Source organism: Bombus bifarius, unplaced genomic scaffold, assembly GCF_011952205.1.
Source record: "Bombus bifarius isolate JDL3187 unplaced genomic scaffold, Bbif_JDL3187 scf7180000009343, whole genome shotgun sequence".
Taxonomy (NCBI): domain Eukaryota; kingdom Metazoa; phylum Arthropoda; class Insecta; order Hymenoptera; family Apidae; genus Bombus; species Bombus bifarius.
Window position 1 is genome coordinate 1,258,414 of NW_022885057.1, and position 12,249 is coordinate 1,270,662.

The 12,249-nt window shown below is 43.0% G+C and overlaps 1 protein-coding gene across 2 annotated transcripts in view; it reads left to right on the forward strand.

Moving 5' to 3' along the window:
• LOC117215037 (transcription factor AP-2-epsilon) overlaps positions 1 to 12,249 on the forward strand; it is a 201,616-nt gene that overhangs the window by 32,592 nt on the left and 156,775 nt on the right. The gene's annotated exons all lie outside the window — the stretch shown is intronic.

Genomic DNA, 12,249 nt, shown 5'->3' on the forward strand with positions numbered 1-12,249 from the left:
AATGAGAAGAGCGAAACGCACGATGGCTAATTTATTCATCACGCGTGTAATAATCGAAAAATAATATTTCCGGAATGCGAAATTAATTTCGTCGAATCGATGGACGATGCCATGTACATGCAGCATCGCATTTCGTACAAAGTATTAATTTTTTATTAAATTACACGCTCTAGCATATAATTTCTCAAAATTACTCCGAGATACTTATAAACTGTCGTTAACTTTAATAATATGTCGAAAATGGTGACAACCAGTTCCATTAAAGCGTTGTATTCGTATTGCTCTATGCGACAAACATTATGGGTTTCTGTAAAAAGTTAAACACGACGTGTTAATTTGTACATCCTTATATTATTTTCCGCTTCTTAATTGAAATAACTCTAGTATCGTTAATACTTCCAGTGCCGTTAATATTTTCCGAATAAATTTTCATATACTGTATAAATAAATTCTTACGTCGCTATTTTTATCGTTCAATATCCATCTTTTATTTTACTCCGTTCGTATACCGCAATGCTATTTCTCGAATTTAAAGCTTGAACCTATAGAAAAAGAGGTAAGAAAGAAAAGGGAAAAATAGAACGATCGAACGTAATCGTTAGAACGGTGATCACCTTCGACCCGGTTCTCGAGGTGGCCTTCCACCTATTGCAACGGAAGTAAAAGTAGACGTCGGAGGGAGGCGCGCAGTGTCCCGCAGGTTGTAGGCATTGTTTCCGAGTGAGTTCGCCCGAAGGGTGCGGGCTTCTTCAGGTTGCTGGCGTCCTACTGAGCGGCCCACGCCGACTGCCGCTCATCGACATCCCGACAGCCCGGGGACTCGAATCCAGAACGGCTCTCCGCGACCCTCCCGTGTACGGGCTTGTTCCCTATGCTTCTCCTTCTTCGTCTTCCTCTTCTTCCTCTTCTTCTTCTTCTTCATCATCATCATCATCATCATCATCATCATCATCATCATTATCATCATCATCATCTTCATCATCATCATCTTCATCATCATCATATACCTCTTCGTCCTTGTTCTTTTCCACCTCCAACTTTATCATCCTCGTCTCCTCTGCATCATCCTCGTTCGCGACTTCTCTGCCGTCTCGATTCGTCCGTCCTTTTTACACTGGTTGCTTCCATCCTCGTCAGATATTCACCCTTCCACGAACTTTCTTCATCTTCTTCGTTCTTTTTGGGTGTACCCTTCCACAGACTGCCGGTACGATGCTGTGCTCCCTTCTTTTCGTTTGCGTGGCGTGGGTGTGCGTGCCTTCACTTTGCCCGGTAATCGTATGTAAATCGTATAGCAGATCTCTCCCGTCCTGGTCGCGCGACCGCCTGGATGAAGGAGGCCCCGTATAGAATCTGCAGCGAGATGGACCGTGCAGCTTCTTACCCCGCGGCGGATACGGAGGATAGCCGCGTGCGTTGCTCATAAACAAATTATCCGGACCCAAGGGTCGAAGGTCTATTGAACCGAGGCGATCCGTTCCCCGTTCTCATTTACATAGTTAGCCCCGGAGCTGCAGATGCCCTCTTCTTCTCGTCCTTTTCTCTTCCTACGGTCCGGCTTCTTAGCCTTCTTTCATCCGCGTGTGTCCTTCTCTAGATAACGACTGGCTCTTCATCCTTGATTCTGCCGACAATCAGTGTACAACGACAATCTCGTTGCAAACGTTCAAAAACAAAGTTGTATGACTGCTCAGCTTTTCAAAGGATCGAGAAATGTTGTCTTTATTTCCTCGTTGTAAGGTTACCGTTGATAACGTCGCGCAAAGCGATGCTTCCCGGTCGCGTTTCGAAGCCTCGTCACGATTTAATTGTCCAGTCGCCGTGAGATAGCCGAGGAAGCGTTTAATCAATCGAGCAGTAGAGGCGATAAGAGCTGCTACACGGTGGTTAGTACGGTATAAAATGACGGAAGAAAAGTTGAAATTACATTTATGGTAAGATAGGAACGTATCGGACGCATCGGCCGGATCGTGTTACGGTTGCTTTTCGCTTTATCATCGCGCTGAGGTCTACTTCTATAATTACATTGCCGCTGATTTATCGCCAGGAAGACAGCTCCCTCCGTACACCCCCAGTGGCTACGAGCTCGTCCGTTGAAATAGCTTAATAACGCGACGATAAATATTCTGACCAAATCAAATGTTTTAATCGATTGCAGGAACTAGCCTGGATGACAAGAGTTCAGCCACGAATCACGTGAGATACACTGCACCCCCGTAGGGTGTTCAGGCCGATGCTCATTACGAGAGCTACTCCGATTGTACAAGCCGCTGGTAATCCTGTTCCGCTCTGATCGCTCGCCGCACTCGTATCTCGCGATTGTACACACGTAACGAAACCGATTGCGCTATTTATTATTACCGCGGCAGCGTTTCAATCGAACGTCGAAGATAAGAGAAACCAGTTGCGCAAGAGGCGCGCAAACGCGATGCGTATTCTGCGAATCGTTCCATCCCTTCGTCCGCACGTTCGACGAGTCTGAAGTTCTGTCGGCTCGTTCGAAACGTTTGTATTTTCAGATTCTAGACAGCGATGAGGAGTACGCGAGGTCGTATTCAAACGCGAGAAGGCGTCGAGAGATTGAAAGATCTTTGATCCCGGCAGGAACGCGTGTACTAGTAGTATTAAATAGAAAAAAAGTAAAAGACGTAAGGGAAAAAGGATGATATAAGGGTTCGAGTATCGTCTGGCTGTTAGCGAGCGGCACGAAAGGAATGAAAGTGCAGGCTGCGTCGATCGAAAAGACGGAGAGAGCATTCGATCCCCCGGAGCCTGTGCAACAAATCCTTCGAAGCGGTCGGGGGTACGCCGGCGAAAGAACACCTAGGCGATACTCATTACGAGAACGGACGAGCCTTACCGGCTGTTTCGCGCTCCGATCGCGTTTCGTTTTGTCGGCGGTGGTCGTACCTCTATGCGGCGTAATCATAGTGCCCCGTAGCAGTGCGCGTCGAGCCCGAAGAGTAATCCACAAGGGCAGGGCAGCGAGGAGGAAAGAAGGCAAGCAACGGCAGAGGGCGGCGAGCGACGGCGCGAACCAGCCTGAAGGGGGACGGGGGTGGAGGGAAAAGAATATAGACTCTTCTTAGGGTTGCTACGAGTTGCAATATGTGCACCGCATACACACACAGAGGAGGACTATTTTTTTCCTGGTGAACTCTCTCTCTCTCTCTCTCTCTTTCTCTTTCTTGGTGAAACGTAAGGGGAGCAGCAACAGGAGGAGGAGATTCGTGGGGGAGGAAGAGGGGCCCATAAAGGAGAAGGAGGGATACGGGGACCGAGGTTCGAGGCGCTGGCTGGCAGGTTGAGTCGTCGAGGCGGCTCGACGCCGCCGGAGGGGGACTTTGGTGCACGAATGAAGGAGGTGGGGGCACAGGAGCGGGGACAAGGGACCCGAGTCCGGTGTAGGAGGCACAAGGGAGAAGTAGAAGAGAGGAAGAGGCAACGTGGTCTCTCTGGCCTCCTCTCGTGGCCCGCCCCCGCCGCCCGCCGCGTGATTGCTTCCCCGGGGCAGGCATCGCGTGTCAGGCCCCTCTTACACACTATCCCTCTGGCCCCGCTTCTCCTCTTTGCTATGCCTGGCGCTCGATCGGGCCCCTCCGTGCTGCTGCTCCCTCTACTCTTATCCAGCCGCTCGTGTTCCCTCTATCCCCGACCACCACGCGCTTTGCTCGGCCACGATACTCACCGCCGCGCCGCCCGCGCAGTCCGCTTCTTGACCACTGCTGCGCCCGCTCGGGTTGCTCGCGCGACCGTGCATCTCCGATATGCTTTTCTCCTCTCGTTGCGCTGCGCTGCGCTGTCGCAAATTGCTCCTGCATATATTGCGTATTAGTCACATCCTTTTCTTTTTTGCTTTATGTCGTATTAATTTGTACTGCAAATTAAAATTACTAATTTGTGAGTTGTTAATATCGTTAATGGTAGATATTAGGAAATAGTAACTGTAGCAAATTGTGTAGCTTAGCTAATCGAAAAAATGTCCACTTTTATTTTACGATCGAGTAATAAGGAAATATTATAATATGATTTCATGCAAATGACCAATCTGTGAGATAGCACATGTTTTAAATTGTATGAATTTGATAATTATTCTGACATTCTGTCAGTGTATTGCGAGCAGGCAGAATATTTCGATAAGCTATTGAAATTATAGTTTTGGTGGATTATAAAAGTTCTCTAATACGAGGACATATTGTAAATAACCAAGTTTCATTGATTGTTTTTGAATTATCACTATTCGAAGAAATGGCTACTCCAAATTGTATAAACTTCATGGAACTATTTTCGTACATTTTACTAACCACTAATTTGAAAATTTAATGATTTAGTTGGGTAGTCTTCAAGCGTATGTCAAAAAAATAGGATGGAAAGGAGTATACATTTGAATATACATTTCTGTTCAGCAATAAAATTTAAAATTTCCAACTTATGGTAAAATTTTACGTTCCCACCAGTACCATTCTGTAAATTGTTTCTCAACAATGAAGATTCAAAAAATACTTTACGCAAATAATATAAATCGTTTCTCGGTATCACCGAGGTTAGTTAAGACAATTAAGCCGTAAAATCGATCATTTTTCCGCATGGAGCGGATCTCGCAACAAGCAACAGTATGGCGAACGAGCGAGCAAAAACATTTCGCTTCTCGAGAGAAAATGGTCGTTCATGATCTTCGGAATCCACCAATTGAATCTCGAGGAAAGATCTCATCCCGTTGTGATGGTGCCTCTCGAATGAAACGATTCGACTTTTGCAGTATTCATAGCGTTCCCGTAGAATTCCCACAGTAATTTCGTCTTTTTTACAAAGAGGTGGATAAAATAAAAAGTACCGTGTTATAAAGATAATGCCAGTTCTACTCGATTTCTTGCTTTGTTTCGTTCCATTCATCGAAAAATGCAACTGTGAACATTAGTCGATCGATATCATCGTACGAGCATGTGTATTATTCGATGGAAATAGCGTGATCGTTTGAAAGTTTCTAATAGGCAAAGCGTTACTTCCGAGTTCTTAAATTATCTCACGTAAATTAGATGCGGCGCAGCCCTTATTAACGATCGCCTCTATCGCGTGTATGATTTCAAGTTCGTATAATTTCCTCGCGAACGCACGCACAGATGAACTAGAGATATCAATCTTAATAACACTGCGATGGTATCGCGACCAATCTCGCCTATCCACCGACCAACGTCACGCATTGCTCCCCGCGAATTCTTTCGCGTTATATAATTCAACAAACTATGATTTCACGGTGTAACCGCTGCTATCGCCTGCCAACGCTTTACAGTCCATCACCGGGTATGATTTATTCGTCGTTTCGTCGCGTTCCTTTTCAGTGAGTTCCAACAAGTTGCGTTTAATGTCTTCTTTACAGTTCACAAAGTATAGTATGCTTTTTGATACAATTAAAGTTTTGACCAATTCTCCGAACAAACTTGACAATTTCAGAAATTCAGAAGATACAAATTAATTCCAATCTACTTTTAAACTATATTACTTTATGATCTCTTTCCTAGTTGTAAAGAATATTAAATGATGTAATTATCGTTTCACTGTACTACCACGTGCTATCGTAGACGTAGATGACGTCAATTTCAGTAAAAAAATGTTCTTTGTGTGTAATTAGCAGATTTATGTAAGAAATAACAGTGTTGTAATCTAAGCAGCGTATTAATATACTGTTATTATATCGTGGTATCGCGATAAGTTCATAGAAACTACGAATTAATTATATGATAGTAGCGATAGAAGGTAAATAGAACCATCGTCGATGTTCATTAACGCAAATGACATGTACAAATAATGAATTATGTAAAGGGAAATTAATCAACGCTCAACAGCATGCACGTATTTAACAAATCTCCCATCTCGATTTCTTCGAAATTGTAGACTCTCCTGGAAAAAAGTCTTATTATATATCTATTTTTATATTTTATACGAGAAAAATCATAGTGATTAGTATCACGAATATTACGCTTTATTTCCCGTTTCGGATAATTTCTCATCGTCGGTACGCAATGATCGAGAAATCATGATGAAAGAATTTCGATGTAACACCAACTATGTACATACATATATAGAATGTGTCCATTCCACGAAGTTAATAATGACTGGGCGTATAATTGGCCTAGACTAAACCCACCTGTTCCCAAGAGTTAGTCACGGCACTGAAATCGTGCTGTATCGTTCGAGTTTCGAACTACATATTAGGTTAAGTAAAAAGTTCTGAGCGTTTTTCGCTAGATGTCTTTAGTGAGCCATATCTCACGATGTGCACATCGCATCGAGTCATAGTATACACCGATTTCAAGGTGATATTACGCATCAAAAAGGTTCTTTGTCAGTTTTGTGTTCGGTGAAGCCAGTTGTGTGTTACAGCGTTCGAAAATGGAGATAAAAAAAGAGAAAATTCGATACATTCTTCAGTACCACTACGACCAAGGTGAAAAGGCGGAGCAGGCGGCCAAAAAAATTTGTGCTGTTTATGGACCCAGTACAGTATCGAATGCAACAGCAAAGCGGTGGTTCCAACGATTCCGTTCTGGTAATATGGACGTCGAAGATGAGGCACGCTCTGGTAGGCCAATCGTCGAAAATGTGGATAAAATCATGGAAATCGTCGAGTCGGACCGGCATGTGAGCACTTATTCCATTGCCCAGGAACTGAAGATTAGCCAGAAAACCGTTTGGAACCATTTGCATAAGGCTGGTCTCAAGAAGAAGCTCGACGTATGGGTGCCACATGAATTGACGCAAAAGAACCTTTTGGACCGAATTGATGCCTGCGATTCTTTGTTGAGACGTAACGAAATCGACCCATTTTTGAAGCGGATGGTGACTGGCGATGAAAAATGGGTCACATACGAGAACAACAGCCGAAAAAGATCGTGGTCCAATCGCGGTGGGCCGGCCCAAACGATCGCCAAGCGTGGATTAACGGCCAAGAAGGTTTTATTGTGTGTTTGGTGGGATTGGAAGGGAATCATCCATTATGAGCTGCTCCCATCGGGGCAAACACTTAATTCGGACCTCTATTGTCAACAACTGACCAGACTGAAGCAGGCGATCGACCAGAAGCGGCCAGAATTGGCCAATAGGAAAGGTGTTGTGTTCCATCAAGACAACGCCAGGCCGCACACATCTTTAACGACGCGTCAGAAGCTCCGAGAGCTTGGCTGGGAGGTTCTATCGCATCCGCCGTACAGTCCAGACCTGGCACCAAGCGATTATCACCTTTTTAAGTTTTTGCAAAATTTTCTTGATGGTACAAAACTGGCCTCAAGAGAGGCTTGTGAAAATGAGCTGGTCAAGTTTTTTACCAATAGGGACGAGGACTTCTTCAACCGCGGAATTATGAAATTGCCTTCAAAATGGACAAAAGTAATCGAACAAAACGGCGCATATTTAATCTAAATCGAATAATCTTGACTATGTTAATTTCATCGTCGAAATAAAGCGAAAAAGCGCTCAGAACTTTTTACTTCACCTAATATTACGAAACCAAGCGAGACGCTGTCCGAGGAAATAATTTCCCAGGGATCGGTCGTCAGTGTTATTTTCTAATTTCGTTTTCTCGATAATTCTCTTGACAGGTCACCCTCGTCTTCTGGCTTCAAACTGACACCTGGACATCTCGTATAATATTCGTACCGAGCTTGACATGGAATTCACACTCTTCCTTAAACGGAAGATTTCTAGAACTACCATGGTATTTCATAATAGGCGGATATTTCTCCCTTTAATCAGTGGTTAATGATATTAGTCTCGTAACTTTTACATAGTTGACTTAATTCAATCGTAATTGACGAATCGTTGATCTTTCATTTTTGCTTTTTACTTGATTGAGATTTGCAATCATTTTTATATAAAATAAAAATTCACTCATTGTGATCGTGATAGAAAGAATGAAATTTGAAATTATTATTAATTAAATTAGAATTCTTGATAAAAGTCTAGTGGAAGAAGTTTCTCGTAGTAGCGGGTGATGGTAGAGCGCAAACTCGCAAAAAGCGAAAAAATTTTCCCGAATTCGAAGGCCGTACGGACGCAACGACTATAGAATTACAGGTTACGAAGGCTCGAGTGTCATTTGCAGGCAGGTCTCATAAACGACTCTTTATTTGATAATAATTGCGGCATAAGAGCCATAAACACTCATTTTCTGAGGCTCATGCTTAATACCAGGTATTTCTTGCCTCGTTTTGTCATTCCGCCGTGTTTTTCGGTGTCTTAGCCGCCCACTTCTTCGTTCCACTCTTTCGAAACTCCCTTTTTCCCGTCTTCTGGTGGATCATCACGCGTCTAACTATTAACATTATGTTATTCGACTCCGACGAGTTTCTAACAATTTCTAAGAGCTTTCTAAGAGCAAAAGCTAGTCTCTTTCATAAACTTGCTATCGTTTCAAATTCAACGTTTAATATCTATCTATTTTTTGCTACACTAGGACTCCATTAACGAAGCGTTTCTCGTTTGAACATATTTTTCTAGAGTGAAGCGAAAATATTAGAACAGGAAAAGGGTAGGAAAATAATCCCTTCTACTTAATTAGCAGGAAAGCTTCTACTGTTTCGTTAAAGTAAAATTAATTTATTTATTCGTGTCATTGAAAAAACGTGCAAATGTTCATGTATAGTTTAATTAACATGTTCTACAAAGATCCATGCATGTTCTACGTGATTTTCTTTGTCCTTGGCTAATTCTTGGTAGCAGTAATTTTTGCGTTTCAACCTCCTGCAGTGGCGGATCTTTGTCGGCATTTTTCCCTTTTCTCTGCTTTCCACACGCAAACTCGCTGCTTGCATTCTCTCCTTTCTGCTTCCGTTATGCGATTTTCCTATCTATTAAAGAAATTGCAAGATGCGTGACGTTGAAATGAAACTTTCATATGAACCCACTGTTTAGCCAGGAGCAACGTCTTTAGACTGAACGTTCTAAAATCATCAAAGGATTTTCTAACTATCGAGGATTATACATAAGAAATCGAATTAAGCTTTGTCTCAGAAATGTTTCACACCTCTGCTATCTTGCAAAGTTCATCCCCCAAAGCGGATAATCTACAAAAATCATCGAGTTGACGAAAATACCAAACGAGACGCGAAACACGGCGAAATTCCATTCGGACGCTTAAAGCTCGAATCGCGGCCGGGTCGACCTACAATTTTCAGACAAAAACGTTTTGTTACATTCTCCAAGTATACACATTTCGTCCTCTCCCCTGTTTCCTCTGGTTCCTTCACCGTTTTCTCTTTTTCTTCTGCGAACTGTGATCCCCTGGTCTTCCATTTCTCGTCTTTCTCTCATCGGATCCTCCGCCTTCGCTCTCTTTTGTCTTTCCTCGTTCGTTCGTTCCACGATACGAGGAGCAAAGACGAACAGACGAAACCGCAAATCTATAATTTGCCTGTCGCGATGCGTATAATCATCGAATACCAGAAACTGTGCTATTCATTATTTCATTCGGCGCATTTGCTACCAGCGTGGCGTTTTCGCGGGCCGGCGCAATAAAAGTTCCCGGTGATTATGCTAATCCAGCAAATGATACAGTCCCCAACGCCGTGACGGCGGAGAGAATCGGCGAGAGATTTGGATCTTCTATGGCCGGGCCAGCAGAGAACTCTTCCAAGCTATGCCTATCCTTTTCCCTTAAAATCTGCGCGGTCGTCGCGTAATTCATAATTTAATCTGATTGTTCTAGATCAACCCGTAGTATCATCGTCAGACGTTCCCAGAGCATTATAGCTGTTTTCTGGTCCACTAATTATGTTCTTTGCGTTAATTAATAACATTCTATGTTATTTCATTTGATATACGAAGCGCTTCTGCGGTAAAATGTATGTATCTGTCGAAATTTAGATTAGTAACTGTAGTTGCATATGCTTTGGAATTTCGTTATAGATTATTTTACGAGTTTGTCTTTTGTTTTATTGCCAAGTTTGTTGTAAAACAGTTAAGAAATAGGACAGGAATGTTTACTTTAATCGAAGGTATATCTTTCCAAGAACTGAGTTAATTTATGATTTACGGTTTACTATGGGTTTAATAAGATTCATACTCGAATCGTTATTTTAACTTTTAAGCGCCATTCTGCGCATAACAGATACTTTGAAGCTCGTGGAGTAATCCAGGAAAATATTGTTTCCAATTATTTGTAACAAAATAAAATTTTAAAATGCACATATCCTAACAAAGTATGACTTATCACCTTGTCAAGGATCGGGGGTAGATTAATTTCCAGGCAATTTATCCAGTTATGAAATTACTCTATGGTCGATTAAACGTCGGTTCTCGAATAAGCAAAGAAGTTAATATATCGTGAAATCTATTCTTTTCGAAACGGAAACTAGTAGTCCTCTCCAATTAAGATTGCCCTTTCCAAGCAATTATCCCGTCTCCTCGTAGCATTCTGATCGATCCGCTCGCGTGTTACAATCTCAAGGTCGATTATCGGGAAAGTGTTGAAGAGGTCGGAATTCGTTATAGGTGCACGTACAAGGAAGTTCCTGCTTCATCGTCTGGACACACAGGTAAACCACCCACGCGTCCAGCCGGCTGAGTTACGACCGAATGTGAGCGCACCTGATCCACGATAATCGCCTCTAATCTTCCACTTTGCTCTTTTGTTAGGTATTACCTCTTCTTTTTCCTCTTCTTCCCCCTCCTCTTTCCCCTCTCTGCTCGGCTTTGAGTGCTATATAAATCATCTGGAATGGTAAGTCGTTCGAGTAAAAGCGCTGAATGTTTTTGAGGAAAAGAGATATACGAAAGAGAGAGCTTTGCCGCTCGATCGATGTTGGATAGTTCTTAGGTAGTTCCGGATAATGATGATGATGGGAAGGCGAGGGACAGGGTGTAAATCACTTTCATCGAGTGGTTCGATTTAAAAGCAGCGTGTGTTCGAGTCGGTTAAAATTGGGATGTTTGATAAGGTTAGGTTATGTTGAAGAAAGAAAGTGGCCGTAGAACTTCCCTCGGTGAGTTTTCTTTCGTATGTTTATATCGTCATTTATAATCATTTACCATGATCGTAAATAACGATGGTTTTTTCGGAAACGAGATTGTTATCGAGAACGTATGGCTCGAGACATATAAATGAATAGAAAGCTAACGACTTCTATAAATGAAAGTCGAACAAAGGTAGCGACATGAGACGGTCATTAAATTGATTTATAGGTATAGTTCGGGTTTAGTCCCTCTGATTTGTATTGTTTTCGATTTTAGCATCTTCTGCAATCGGTTTTATCAATAAATGGTGATAAAACTTAACAGTACTACCAATATATTCAAACTTACTAAAACTATAATTAACTTCATTGAAATTGTACCACTTCTGTATCAATTCTTAAATTCTATGAAGCTTCGTCCATAAGAATCCTAATCCCAATCTAGATCATTGAAATCAATCGGTGGGTGGAGGACAATACCGAAACGCGTGGTGGACAATATCGAAATGCGCGATGGACAATATCGAAATGCGTGGTGGAAATTTGCAGGCTACAAATCTGTTAACGCGAGGCAGCACTCGAGTAGGCTGCTCGTTTCGCCGGCTTATCCTCACAGCCGACTGCCCTTCGTTCTCCAGCCTTGGAGTTGTACGATGAAACACGTGTAAGCCGGAGTTCCGCCCACGCACGCGCATTCTGCTCATTCGTTCCTCCGTCCGCTCGCTCGTCCATCCGTCCGACAATCTGCTGGCTTCTCGTCCTTTGCCGCTACTCTGCTCGCTACGGAGGGCCGATGAGGCGAGCGTGCATTCCTTATGCATATCCCTAGGGCTTGCCGGTGCAGGATCCGGCAATTTATACGGATCTGCGCATATACGTAGGAGCAGTTAAACGCGGCGTTATATTCAAATCAGCGTGCTTTTGCTTCGTTTCCAGAGAAAATTAGAAGGAATTTTAACGCGCGAGTCTACGCCTGAAATTTCGATCCGGGCCCCTCGCGGGACACCGATAAGTATCTTGATTTTTTAGATACGGCTAGCTAGATAACAATAATTACGATGACGTCCATGTTGATGATGATGAGGATGATTACGATGATAATGATGGAGATGCCGATGATCATGACCAAGACCAAGTTTTCGGCGTGTCGTGGTAATGGGTATTCTTAGCGGAACTTACTTAAGTATAGTTTTACGATGCGGTATGATGTTTCCTAGATTCGTTGCTGCGTATGTCTGTAGTAAAACAGACCATTTTGATCAGACAAGCGAACGAAGACTGCGCGGAGAAGCTTGCAGATCGT